Here is a 15,352-nt window from a genome sequence, read left to right as displayed (position 1 = left end):
TGTGTGCTCTGAGACATCCACCCAAAAACTATATTTTTAGTGAAATGTCTTTTGGAGATAGTGCTTTAACACAATGGATTTCAAATCTTTTTTTAATTGAATTGTAATTGATATTTTATATTAGTTTCAGGTGCATAACAGTGATTTGATATTTTTTATACATTACAAAATGATCACCTTGATGGGTCTGGTTAACATCTGTCACTATACAAAACTATTACAGTATTATTGACTATATTCTCTTTAAATTACATCCCTGTGACATTAATTTTATTCAAATCTTTTTTGACTACAACCCACATTACGTATCAACACTTGGTATGTACATAATATATGCATAAAACACTAAAGCAAAATTTCCTTAAAACACTTACATTTACCACCTATGACACATTCTGATATTTTCTATTCTGATCTGGTTCATTTTAAACAATTGTTTGCCTCTATTCACTACACTAATTTCATAGATGTGTTGTGACCACCAAAAATACTGCCTTAATCCACAGTGAAAACCATGATGGGCAGTGTGACAATTCTGTAAGGAAGTCTTTGAGGGTATTTAAGGTCTTATTTAAACTTGAATAAGGGGCGCCTGGGTGGGTCAGTCAGTTAAGAATCCGGCTTCAGCTCAGGTCATGATTTCACGGTTTGTGGGTTCGAACCCTGCATCGGGCTCTGTGCTGACAGCTCAGAGCCTGGAGCCTGCTTTGGATTCTGTGTATCCCTCTCTCTCTGACCCTCCCCTGTGCACACTGTCTCTCTCTGTCTCTCAAAACTAATTTAAAAGAAACATTAAACTTGAATAAAATGTTAGCCAACACAAACAGAGAGATTCCGTCTTTGTAAGTATATATTACTTTTATTTATTTATATATTTATTTTTTCAAAAAAAGTTAAGAGTGGGGAGCCTGGGTGGCTTAGTCAGTTGGGCGTCCGGCTTCAGCTCAGGTCATGATCTCATGATTGTGGGTTTGAGCCCTGTGTCAGACTCTGTGCTGACAGCTAGCTCAGAGCCTGGAGCCTGCTTTGGATTCATTGTCTCCCTCTCTCTCTGATCCCCCCCCCCGCTCGCTCTGTCTCTCTCTGTCTCTCAAAAATAAATAAAAAACAGTTAAAAAAAAAAAGTCAAGAGTGAGTGAGACTTAGTGTATATTGACAAAAGATGTGGTCCTAATAATTCTGAGAGATCTTTTGGAAATGACATATATTTAACAAACACCGTGGTAGTTAGAAAGGTTAGAGAGGTTTTCTTCAAAAACTATCGGTGCTCCAGGGTCAATTTACTGATTGCATTTTATATTTAGCTTTACAGGGCCTATTAAACATCATCTGCTTGATCATTCATTTGGCAGCTTTGCTACCTCTTTAAGAGCTGTGGATTTCATAATGGCAGGTTATCTGTAAGCACCATTTTTATACTACTGGATTGTGGCCAAAATGTGTTAGCTTTCCTGTTGATAACTAGTCGTTATCAGCTGTAACCATTCTGACAGACTGTACCATATAAGGGCCACACATACAGAGTCCATAAAATGACCTGCATAAACTGTAAAGTACTATATAAATACAAACTTATGAATTTTTAAACGTAAGAAACTCTCTTTCCCTGAAGGTCACTCATGGATGTTCATATTTCTATTAATAGTACAGAATTCTATGAGTTTTTTTCCATAACTCTAATTAATATGCGTGTGGACATGTGCACACGCACGCACACACATACACACACACACACACACACACACACACACACTTGATTTTTTAAACCTATATTCAATACACTGCAGATTGGATGATTATGCACAAACCTTGAGCTCTCTCTTACAGGACCTGTTAGGAAATACGTTTTCTTGTATACATAGTTGTAATGTGATACATCCAGAACTATTAAATAATGTAATATAGTCTCAGTAGTTAAGACAAGATTTTGTAGACAGAAAGGCTCCAAATGCAGTTTTACCTCTTACCAATTCTGAACTTGGATGAGTTTCTGAACCTCCTAAGTTCTGATGTCCCTCATCAATAAAATGGAGATAATATAATTCATTTCACAAGAATGTTATATGATTGGGTTTACCTCTCCCTATTAAATTAATTGCATGATTCATTAATGGATCATGATCACCAAAAACACAGCCTTAGCACACAGCGTAAACTCTGATATTCAGAATCATGGGCACATGACAAGTTTGCAGTGATGTGTGTGTCTCTGTGTATTTGTGTAAAGCACTTAACACAATGATGATACTTAGCAAAAGCTCAGTAAATGGTAACTATTAATAATAATAACAACTAATGATAATCATCAAATTTTTATCCCCAAGCTCCTGCACTGTGAAAAAATGCAAAAATCTAGGGCATGGTACTTCCCACGTTCTCTTCAGTGTCCTCGCCACTGCTCCCCAGGCCACCTAGAGAGGGATGTCATGGGTCACGGTGCTTACACTCTGGAACAATCCTGCAATACAAATTTCTAAATCTTTGAGGGGTATGTGTGTGGGTGGGTGGGTGTGGGTGTATCTCAGGAGGGACAGGGTGCTAGTCTCTCTCTCTTCCTACTAAAGGAACTTCCTTAAAAATAAATATTCTGAAAAGTAAAGACAGGAAACTTCGCAAAATCAAAAGAGGATGTCAGGAAGTACAGGATGTGAGGTTGCTTTCATTTCCTTCAGTGTTTTTCTTTTTAATCATATGTATTTATAACTTTAAAAAGCAGAACATCTCACTATTCCTTCGCCTTAAAACCTAGTTTATTTAAAAAAAAGAACTGTGACCAAGAAAGAACGAGTTTTATACTTTCTGTATTATAAATGACATTTAAGGGGCCACCTAGGTGGCTCAGTCAGTTAAGTATCCAACTTTGGCTGAGGTCATGATCTTACCATTCCCGAGTTCGAGCCCCATGTCAGGCTCTGTGCTGCAGCTCAGAGCCGGGAGCCTGTTTCAGATTCTTTGTCTCCCCCTCTCTCTACCACTCCCCCACTCACACTCTTGTCTCTCTCTGTCTTTCTCTTTCTCTCAAAAATAAATAACATTAAAGAATTTTAAAATAATACTAATAAATGGCATTTAAATATCTGATCCTACATGATTGGATATCTGAATAAGATTAGTCATATTTAGTCTCATTTATTTCTAAAACTGCTGCATTATCAAGTGGTTCATGCCAATATGGAAAGGGGATAAAAGCAAAGTATCTTGAAATAGAAACTAAGAGGGAAAGTTGATTTTTTAAAAAGTGTTTTGATCATTATTTTTTCCCAGAAAATTGTTTTCAAACACAGGGACCTGGGCAAATCAACAAATGCTTAAAACTAAAAATCCACTTCTCCTTTTAAGAATCAAGGCTACAGGAAAACCAGTACTTAGCATTTGTATCAATGCTGAGCATTCTATGTCTTATACCACATGCGCAGGAGAATGAGCAGGTTGCCTGCAGAATTTTGTGCATGAGATGGAGATCTGCATCCTGAGGTAGTCACTGAGCAGCACATTTCCTCTTGGACATCGAAACACCGTTTATCTACAAAAAAATTTCTAGAGTTCCTATTTGGCTGAAAGCCAAAATCAACAACACAAAAAGTTGTTTTGCAGAGTCCTCTGCTTTGCTGAACAGATAGATATGAAGGTTACAGGTGGGCTTGTCTTTTTTACTGTACTTGACATTAACACTTTGGGACTCAAAAAATACAGTGTGCTCCATCTTTTAAACTTTTATGATCGAAGTCAAACAGTTCCAAAAAATCATAATTCAGGTCCATCCAGAGAGTTTATATTTGAGAGGCAGGAAGTCACTTGATATTAAAAGCAGCTTCTCCTTCACTTCTTAATAAAAGTCCCTATGAAAGTATATGGATGATATATGTTGTTTTCATCTGTGCAGCATCCTTTGCTCTGGGAAAACACCATTGCCCTCTTCCTCATAGTCTGAGAGGGGCAGCCAATCACTGTACCCCATCTGCATGTAGGGTGCAGGTCTAGCCAATCCTAAAATTCCCCTTTCCCAAAATAAAGATCTGATGTTGAGACAGATATGCTTTCTTTCCCCTGGGATGCCAAGCTAGAGCAGAGATCCCAGGGCTACCAGCTGCCATCCTCACGATGCACAGAGGAGGTGGAGGAGGCCTGGCTGCAGAAGGAGAGTATGACAGAGACAGAGGAGTAAGAGGAGAAGGAGGAGCAAGAAAATAGGACAGTGCGGGAGGGTAAGAAGAGGAAGAAATTTAACCTTAGCAGAGCTATGGTTGAAGCCAGCTGATTCCTGAACTTCCTAGAAATGCAAGTCAACAAATTTTCTTCTCTGTTCAAGCTAGTTTAAATGAGGGGTCTGCTGGCTCAATTCGTAGCACATATGACTCTTGGTCATGGGGTTGTGAGTTCAAGCCCCATGTTGGATGTAGAGATTACCTAAAAATAAATTAAAGGGCACCTGGGTGGCTCTATTGGTATGTGTCTGACTCTTGATTTCAGTTCAGGTCATGATCTCACTGTTTGTGAGTTTAAGCCTGACAGTGCAGAGCCTTCTTGGGATTCTCTCGCTCTCCCTCTCTCTCTCTGCCCTTTCCCTGCTCACTCACTCACTCTCAAAAATAAATACACTTTAAAAGAATAACAAATAAATAAAATTAAATTTTAAAAAATCTAAATGTCACCACAAGAGTCCTACCTAGTACAGTAGCTGCTGTTCATTCATTCATTCATTCATTCAACAAATTCTTATTGCATGCCTACTATATGCCAGGCCCTAATTGGGTATAGAGTAGGGGGTGTTGTGGACACAGGGTTCTTGCCCTCATAGAACTTATCCCTGGTTGGAAAATAAACATCACACTTATATACCACACACATTCAATATGAATATACATATTTAATTTTTCATCTTATGAAGGAAAAGAACAGGTTACAGAAAAAATAGCAGAGGAGGAGAATGAGGTAGAGAGGACTACAGTGTGATTAGAATAATATTTAAAGAAAGAAGTGCATGAATGGTGGTTTGGGAGTGCAGATGAGGTGGAACTAGAGAAAACTTTATTCATAGTCAGGAGACCAGGAGCCTCATCCTAGCTCCATCAAAAAATAAGAGCTTTCTTCATCAAGAATGAGGTAAGAACTGTCTTCATTTTCTCAAGAGGTACAATGAAAATCAAATGAGAAAATATGGTTGATGCACATTTGAAAAAAGGAGAATGGCATAAAATCCAGGGTGCACATGACAGGAAGAATGGTGTACCTATTGAGAAGCCTGGACATTGTCTGAGGACAGGGAGGCATCTAAGAGGCCAAAGCAGAAGAAATATGAAAGTTAATGACCCACCAATGGTCACTGAGAGGGTTGTTTGCATATACAAAGACTATGCATCACAATATTTACTTATTTATTCTATCCTTTGACTTGTTGAGAAGTAAGTTTAGTTAGTAATTTCCAACATTCATTATTCAACAACATTCTGGGGAAACAGCTGTCATTAATGTTTATCATAATAATGTTTTATAAAACTGCTTACAGTATTTTTACTTTCCACTTTCCACATGGCTTTTGTGTCTTCTTTTATATGACACATTAGGTCATTTTTAAAAGGAATTCAAACAACAAAGTAGCAAAAAAAGGAGGCACCACCATTTCTCTAATTCTTGAGTTGACTTAAAAAATCCAATTATTAAAATAATGCACTAGTGTTGTGAAATATTCAAGTAGTACACAAAGGCATTAAATGCAAAGTTCCTCTTTTACCTCCTTGCCCAGAACTACTTAATCTTAACAATTTACTTTGAACCCTTCCACAACTTTATCTGCATTGTCCACTGACAGTTTGAGTAGTAGTCTCTTGTCAAAAAAAGGAAGGTTAATTCTCCAGGTGAAGGAACAACATATGTGTGCATTGTCATGGGTACAACTGATGTCCTGTCCACATGAATACTGTCCACTTCTGATTTAAGGATAAATTGGCCTCTAATCACATCAATATTCAGGCAGAATATTCCATTGTTTCATTTGGGTGACTTTCTGAACTCCCTCTCCATGGATCAAAACAAGCATCTCAGGATTATGTTTGGCCAGAAAAACTGTAGTAGAGGTGTGCATTTGCTTCTTTGGCTACTTACAGCTCTTTCACATTGGTCTCTGCCCTCTCACACTTGGGTATTGTGCTCTGGGCAGGCTCGGTGGTTCTCTCCACTGACGACAGACTGGCTATGCCTTCATCCACAGCAGTGAGCTATCAGGGTTCTCTTTGTTTGGTCTCATAACTCAGCTTGAATGTAGGAAAGGCCTTCCCTTCTTCCCCTCCCTATCTGGAAGATCCCTAATGCTGGCCTTTTTGAAAAAAGATGTCATTATTCTGGTGTCTTGTTTTTCAAATCCTTTGTACTTTCCATTTTCATAAAAGGGAAGGCAAAGAGGCATTAAACAGCATGACAACCAGGAAACTAGTATTCTTGCCAGACAGAAGAGTACATTGGAGGATGTGAAATGCAGAAGAGGTTGGCTATGGGGGCAGATGAGGACTTAATTAGAAATATTTGTATGGGAGTGCCTGGATGGCTTAGCTGGTTAAGCTTGGGACTCTTGATCTCAGATCAGCTCAGGTCTTGATTCAAGTTTGTGAGTTCAAGCCCCGTGTTGGGCTCCATGCTGGGCATGAAGCCTACTTAAAAAAAAAAAAAAGTATTTGTATGGTATTCTAATTCATTGGCATTATCTAGGCATTCCAGGGACCAAAGTGGCAGAGGCAGTGTCTTTGGGAAAGTGGGTTAATATGATGCTATTTGGCTGTAGTTCTGGCTCCCTGAACTCCCTTTGTTTTCACCCATTTTCTAGGCTCAAATTTTCAGATCTCTGAACAATTTCTATTCAGTTTTAAAAATAATCCTCTGAGGGGGTAAGGCAGGTTTTACCATTCTCATTAAGGTGAGGAAACTAAAACTTTGAAAGAATATGTGATTTGCTTAAGGTCAAAAGCTAGTAAGTGGAATAACCAGAGTTAGACCTGCATCATTATATAGTAGGGCTCAGTACTTTTTCTATGATACCCTTGCTTATCAAACTAGGTAGCTCTTAGTCCTTTGTCTCTGTGACAAAGTGAAGGGAAGCACTAGAAACTCTGGCATACCCATGGCACAGCTTTCTAGAGTCACATAGGTGTGTATTAAATTAAAAATGAGAAGTTAAGTACTTAAAGCAATACATAATGAAGTAAAATGCAATCTATGTAAAATTAGCAAATTCAAATAAATTTTACCTTTGTAGGAAGTAAGCGTCTAGATTCCTGAGAGATACAAAAGCACTTATCTCTGCAGTGTGTACTTTGGTGGAAATGTATGGGAAGTCCTGAAATGCAACATTAGCCAATCTTTAGGCTAGTATTGCAATTAGCTACGGGTCCCCATTCAATCTAGTAAACACCATATTTAACCTTATATATCTGATCTATGTGTACATCCATAATAGCCTCACTCATATACATTGTTAAAGTTTAGAAGTCTGGAACATTTCAATAAATGTGCAGTAAAATGTATTTGACCAAAGATTGGTAGAGATGAAGATGCTACCCAATACTACTAAGTACAATGAAACACTCTGGTAAGTATTCTGCTGAAAAAAAAAGATAAAATCTAGAATGTCTTTTCCATATTCTCATATGCTGAAAAGAAGATTTGTCATCTGGAGATAATTATGTGCAATGATTTCATAATGAGGATACAAAATCATGTTTCAATGAAAGGGGAAGGTAGATATGAATCATAATCATGTTAAATTATAGTTATTAAAATTCTGTAAATTCAAAGGATTTCAATTCCATAGCTTGGGCAATGAGTATATTCTGAGCAGCAATTATCAGATAGTATTATTTTCAGATGTTCGAAGTATCCCAGGTTACATTGGACCACAAAAGGTTTCCTTAGATTACTATTACACACGCGCATTTATTTGTTCTACTATTCAGTCAGACACTACTACATTTTGAGGCAAAGATAAATACCACAGTAACATGTAAGTAAGAAATTATAACATGGTGCAATATATAATAATAGAAGTACATACAAGGCACAGTGTGAGCCTCAGAAAATAAATTCTGCCTATAGGCTTCTCTGAAAGGTTAATCTTTATATGCAGGGTTGGTTCTTAGAGGGTAGCCATGAGAGCCACTGAGGAGAGCACGCCTGCAGGTGGGAATGGTGAGCAGAGGATACTATTTTAGGCAGAGGGGAGCTGCATGTACTTGTGGACGTGGAGGCATGAACTAGCTTAACGACTTCAAAGAATTGCAAGTATCTTTTTAAATGTTTATTTATTTGAGAGAGAGAGAGGGAAAGCAGGAGCAGGAGAGGGGCAGAGAAAGAGGGAGAGAAAATCCCAAGAAGGCTCCACACTGTCAGCACAGGGTCGGATGGGGAAATCAAGAGTCAGATGCTTAGCTGACTAAGCCACCCAGGCACCCTAAAAAATGCAAATATTTTTGAGTTTATGGAGCCTGACATTGAAAAGGGATAGAAGTTAGGCAAACAGGAAACAAAAGACCTTAAAAAGTCATACTATATGGGCCTTAGTGGACATGAGGAAGACAGTTGGAGTCTGAGGCAAGAGCATAGGAAAAGAATATTACTCTTTGTAAAAATGACTCTGAAGATAGTGTGGAGTATAGCTTGAAGAGGAAAGCGACAAAGTAAAGAGCCCAAGTGAGAAGTACCAAAGACATGTGCAAATAAAGATGAAGAGATGAGTAACAACGCAGGAAATATCTAGGTAATAGAATCATAGAAATTGATAATAAATTGAATATGAAGGGTAAAGAATGGTGAGGACTTAGACAAATGGGTGATTATGAAGTAAAAACAACAAGAATATAGAAATAATAGATTTAGTGGAAATTTTTTAAAAGCTCATTTTTGGTAAGAATGTGAGTTGTCTGTGAATTATGCATGTAGAGCTACAATATGGGCACTGGTATACATGGAAGAGGACAGAGCTGGTGAAGGTGATCGAAGCCATCAATTACACAGGTAACTGATGACAACGATGGGAGTGAATGAGATTGCCCAACAGGAAAGAATATTCTGAAGAAGTATTGTGTATGTGCCTGAAGTATCATCAGTAGTCATCACGTCCTTGTCAGTGACTGTTGGAGTGTTTTCTCCTTCATGCCTAGGGAAGTGCACTATGAAGTGGTAGAAGGTACACTGGGCTGGGGAACAGGAGACGTGGCTCCCAGTTCAGGCTCTCTTGGGAACTCATTTGTGATGTTGAGCAAGTCATTTCACCCTTCCCTTCCTTGGTTTCTTTATCTGTAAAAGGAGGGGGCTGGATTAGATGAACTTGAGCCTTCTGTAATTCTTCAGGTGGTTTTTCAAATCTCATGATTTCTTCTGATGGGCTCTGATGAAGCTGCCAGTGAAACCTGAAATAACTGAAAAATAGAAATAAAAAGAAATTTGGCCTCATAAGAAGTATGAGATTTGTAACTTTCTCATAAATAATGGAAAGCTGACTTAGAAAAATAATTTTGCTCTTTGCCCTACTTTGGGAGCAGTTATTGTAGAATATCATGAAATTGTGGGTCCTTTTATTGAAAGAGAATGATACTTGATCACAAATATTTGGGTTCTGATTGAACAACCTTTTGGGTCCAAGTTTTTTAGAAAATAACTCTGTAAAGTTATCTCATTTAAAGGCCACCTACTTAGAGCTTCACTGCAGTAGGGATTTTGTAATAGGTCTGATACATGTGACCCTTCTGGTCAGTTATGACTGCCCGTAAGTAATACAGGAATAGAAAACATTTATTATGATTATATTGCATTTACATTGTATGTCCTTACGATGGCAGGCAGTTCAGATGACTGCACAGAAAGACCTCACCAGTTGATGGGCTTATAGGTACAGAGATGCCACCCAAATAAAATATAGGAAGAGCTTTCCTTCTGTGTTCTCCAAAATTCCAGGTACAGTGGAATGTAAGCAGCAAAGAAGCATAGACCGTAGCTCAACTAACTATGCATCTGTGAAGATATTCACTGTCTGTATTGTCGTACATGGCTGAAGAGTTTTTGTAAAATTATTTTGTAGTTTTGATTGAGCTGACATCTGGCAATACTAAGCCCCTAAATAATAATTACTTTCTGAATGTCAGAAGCTATCTTATTGTGAGGAGCCCTGAGCACATTGTGACTAACAGAAATCATGGCATCAAAAGCCTCAGAACCAGAGCTTTGCATTATGAAGAGAAACCTGTGCCAAGGAGTAGGATTTGTTTAACTTATTGCACAAAAATTAATATACACAGACAACAACCAATCAAAAGAATGGCACAGAACAGAACACAAGAGCCATCCTAGGAATAACAAAAAGGCAAAGACAAAAAGACAAAATCCTAGGAATAAACATGACAAGGAATACATAAAACCAATATGAAGAAAACCTTGAAATGCTATCGAATGATGTGAAAGAACACTTTGGAAAAATGAAAGACTTTTATTTTGAAAAGAGATGCAAGATACATTCTTAGGTGAAACAAACCTAGAAGAGTATGTAAGCAGAATAGTATGTAAAGTACATTATTATGTAAAAAAGAAAAATAAGAATCTACAGTTTTTCATTGTAGAGAGAGAGCACGAGTGCAGGAGACGGGGAGAGGGAGAGGGAGAATCTTAAGCAGGCTTTCGCTTAGCACAGAGCCTTCCATGGGGCTCAAACCCATGACCCTGGGATTATGACCTGAGCTGAAAGGAAGTGTCTCACACTCAACTGACTGAGCCACCCAGATACCCCATGAGTCTACATTTTATTTACTTGTGACCAGAAAAACTCTGAAAAGAGTCATAAGAAATTTCCTATGGAGGGTATGAAAAATGAGCAGATAAGAGACAAGAAAGAGAGATAGGATTTTTCATACCCATCAGAGAGCACCTCCTCATTCAATTTTATAGCACGTATCATTCCATTGTACTATAATTTGTTTTAATCAGATCCCTGCTGGTATGTAGATTGCTTCTAGTCATTTGCTATTATAATCAATTCTACAATTAATCATATAAATGATTACCTTTTCAAAAAACCAAATTTTAAACTGTAAGTAAAACTTCCAACCCCCCTCCCCAAATCCAGAAATAAAAAGCAAATACTTTCAGATGAAAGCTCTGACTTTTTAAATATGAACAGTGAAGTTCAAAACAATGAATCTTAGAAGTGGCCAAGTATAGGATGAGCAGTTAAGCACCTTTCCTTTCCCCTTCCCCCTCCCCTCTCCATACCCCACCTCCAAACACACCAGCTTTCTTGTTTGTGAATGAAGAAGCACCCTTATGTCTTCAGTGCTTTGGAAAACCTTCTGTGCACATGAGAAACAAGCCAAATTGTTTCATCCATACAAGTTAGCACAGGACCGAAAAAATTACCCTAATTAATCAGCTGTCATTATTCTCACAGTGTGTCCTGCCAGGCTACTTTGCTAGACTGGTAGGGGTAGCAAAGTATTTATGAAAATATTAACTTAAATTGGTTCTCTCTTTAGTTTTCTCTCCTGCATCTGATGCAGATAGCTCATGTTTTGTTCCCTTGTCTCAAAGATGGTTTATAGCTGACTAGAAAGCAGGAGCTGCCTGAGGAAAGGTACTCCATTTATTTTGTAAAATCTTTAACTCACAGAAGAGATTGTACTAGATATCCTGAGTGAAGAAAGGAGAAAGGAGACTGCTTTTGAAGTGGCAAAGGAGGAGAAAAGGGTAAACTTTTCCATCCAGGGTGGAGATAACAGTCCATGGGTTTTTAAAGCATCAGGGACCCACTGCTGGCTCCCAACCTGGGCCTCACAGGGGATGGAGGCATGGCTTTTGAACCCTAAGCACCAGGGTCCCAATCCTGGTTATTTTCTATGTCCAGTGAGCAGCCCCTTAGCAATTTCCACCGGATTTCAAGGAATCATTGAACAGCAAGTATATTAGCAGCAACCATGATGCACTGGAGAATAGAGTTGTTTCCTCTGTCAATCAGTTAGAAATGTGTTAAGCTGCAAATAATGAGAAATTCAAAATACAGTGGCTTAAACAAAGAGGGTGTTTCTTTTTTGTCTCACAAGTTCTGGAAGAAAGTGACTCCTGGAATTGGTTCAATGGCTCAATGATGTTAGAGCCACCAAGTCTGGAGTCCTTCTGGCCTGTCCTTCATGATTGCAAGGTGGCTGCTTCAGTTCCAGATAGCATGTCCCTATTAAGTCAGGAGAACAAGAGGAAGAGGGAGCATGAAGGTCTTTTTTTCCATTTTATCAGGAAAAGCAAATTGTTTCCTACACCCCCAGCAGAAAGGAGTTCTCTTACCTCTTATTGGCCCAGTACTGTGATTTGACCACTTGTTCACCCCTCAGGTCAAGGAAGGTGTCAAAGTAAAATGGACTGTGGGGTTAGCTAAAACCACGGTGGCTGCCACACCCAATTTTGGGGCACTCTATAAAGCATCCTGAGTCTATATAATCAGGAGGAGATGACACCCCCGAAATGACAAAGAATCAATTTTCCACCGCTCAGGGAGATTATGTGGGATTAGGATAAATTTTAAAGAAACCAACTAAGATAAAAGATTTACATGCTTTTTAGACAGCAACAAAAGGAAGAGGTAAAAGGTGATGTTTCTTACATGTCAAGGTTTGTGGTTGTAAATTCATTACCTTTTATATAGGCATCAATGGTCTTCTTATCCTTTGATGAGTCATCCTGAAATACAGTGAAAGAAAAAAGAAACAGCAGTAGTTAAAGCTTCATAGCAAGCAGATCTCTTCACCATGGACCTGAGAACTCAACTGTGGACACTTAATAAACGGTGGCAATGAACACGAACCCAGTTTATGAGGCATGTTTGACTAAAGATCAACATTACTTAAACATAATCATAGAATCTCTAAAATTTGCCATGCAGTGGGCTGCATATGGGCCTTTCTAAGTCTGACATAATTGGATAATGCCTAAACTTTAAATATCAGACATGAGTCTTTCTCTGTTAAATGCAGTTCCACCAAACCCTAATCTTGTCTGGCAGGTGCCACCTATTTCTAAATTTCTGTTCTGTGCTTTATGGTCTTTTGAACTTGATTTTTACTTTGTTTTTAACGGGCATTAGATTAGTTAATTCTGTTGTCTCTTGACCCTGTTTGGATCACTCTCTTCTTTCTTCACTGCCTTGCTTATGTTTTCTCTTCTACTGCTCTTTTAAAGAATGTGTTTGTCTCCTCATCAGCTGGCTGTCTTTTCTCCCCAGAGGTAGCATAATGGCACTAGGCTAAGGAATGGCAACTGAGCTTGGGGCCAGGCAAACAAACAGCTGCTTGTTACAGAGATAGATCATTAACTTCAGATCATTAGGTGCAATTTGTCAGCTTATCTCTTTCAACCTTAGTATAAGGAAGTCATTTCCCAGTGGTAATCACTTGCCAGTAGAACATCTATGCATCTGACCAGGATAGATGAAATTGATGGGAGCCCCCTGAACTCTTCCTAGAATTATCTCTATAATGTGAGATTCATACCATGGAATTACTCTTAATATTAACAAGAAGTGCCTATAAAGTGTTTGGAGTTTTGAAGATGAAACATGTCACATAAATGGAACAAATCCTTCGAGAAGATAGAATGTGAATACAGGGAATATTATTTATAACTTAGAGCTGGAATCTCTATGGTCTGTGGATTTATTTTCATTGATGTGTAGCCAAGGACAGCGGCCAACCAACACTTTTTGAACATGGTTTCTCCCAATTGAAAAGGAGGGGTAATTTGTTGTCTTCCTCCTGTGTGCATGCATGTCCTTTACAGAGCAGATCTGCCACAAAGCCAATGAGCACTCTGGAGTTTCTTTCCTACCAGAGCCCCTTCCAGCATTCTTTACTGCCCATTTTGTAATTTCACATTATTGTTCTTAAAGGAGGCCTCCTACACTGCATAAACTTCAGGCTTCATAAAATCTGGATCTGTACCTTATCCACCATATGACACAACTTCCCACTTAAAAGTTTTAGTTATATCTAGTATTTTATTGGAGATGAGCATCGCTTAAAAAAATAATTCATTATATTTGCTTCTGGCTTAATGATTAGTTTTGTAGTTAAAGTTAACCATTTGGAGGCATTTTCATATAACCTCCATTGAGGGCAATACAGCAATGGTTTGATGTTGGGAGAACTGGATAGCAACATGCAGAAGAATCAAAGTAGACCACTTTCTTACACCATACATGAAAATAAACTCAAAATAGATGAAGGACCTGCATGTGAGACAGGAAACCATAAAAACCCTAGAGGAGAAGGCAGGAAACAGCCTCCTTGGCCTCAGCCACGGCAATTTCTTACTCGGCACATCTCCAAAGGCAAGGAAATCCAGAGCAAAAATGAACTTTTGGGACCTCATCAAGATAAAAAGCTTCTGCACAGCAAAGGAAACAATCAACAAAATCAATAGGCAATTGAAGGAGTGGGAAAAGATAGTTACAAATGGCATATCAGATAAAGGGCTAGTATCCAAAATCTATAAGGAACTCACCAAACTCCACACCCAAAAAACAAATAATCTAGTGAAGAAATGGGCAGAAGACATGAACAGACACTTCTCCAAAGAAGACATCCACATGGCCAACAGACACATGAAACGGTATTCAACATCACTCATCATCAGAGAAGTATAAATCAAAAGTACACTGAGATACCACCTCACACTGGTCACAGTGGCTAAAATTAACAAACCAGGAGACTATAGATGCTGGCAAGGATGTGGAGAAACAGGCATCCTCCTACTGTTGGTGGGAATGTAAACTGGTGCAGCCGCTTTGGAAAACAATATGGAGGTTCCTCAAAAAACTATCAATAGAACTCCGCTATGACCCAGCAATAGTACTGCTAGGGATATACCCAAGGGATACAGGAGTGCTGATGCATAGGGGTACATGTATCCCAATGTTCATAGCAGCACTTTCAACAATAGCCAAATCATGGAAAGAGCCTAAATGTCCATTAACAGAAGAATGGATCAAGAAGATATGGTTTATGTATACAATGGAATACTACATGGCAAGAATGAAATCTGGCCATTTGCAGCAATGTGGATGGAACTGAGGGTATTATGCTAAGTGAAATAAGTCAGTCAGAGAGAGACAGATACCATATGTTTTCATTCATATGTGGAACAGGAGAAACTTAACAGAAGACCATAAAAGAGGGGGAGGGGAAAAATAGTTAAGGAGAGGGAGGGAAGCAAACCACAATAGGATCTTAAATACTCAGAACAAACAGGTTGATGGAGGGTAGGGGAGAAGGGAAAATGGGTGATGGGCATGGAAGAGGGCACTTGTTGGGATGAGCACTGGGTGTTATATGGA

Source organism: Suricata suricatta, chromosome 1 (assembly GCF_006229205.1).
Source record: "Suricata suricatta isolate VVHF042 chromosome 1, meerkat_22Aug2017_6uvM2_HiC, whole genome shotgun sequence".
In the NCBI taxonomy this organism is placed as follows: Eukaryota; Metazoa; Chordata; class Mammalia; order Carnivora; family Herpestidae; genus Suricata; species Suricata suricatta.
The sequence above is the reverse complement of the archived record's forward strand: the minus strand, read 5'-3'. Positions refer to the sequence as shown.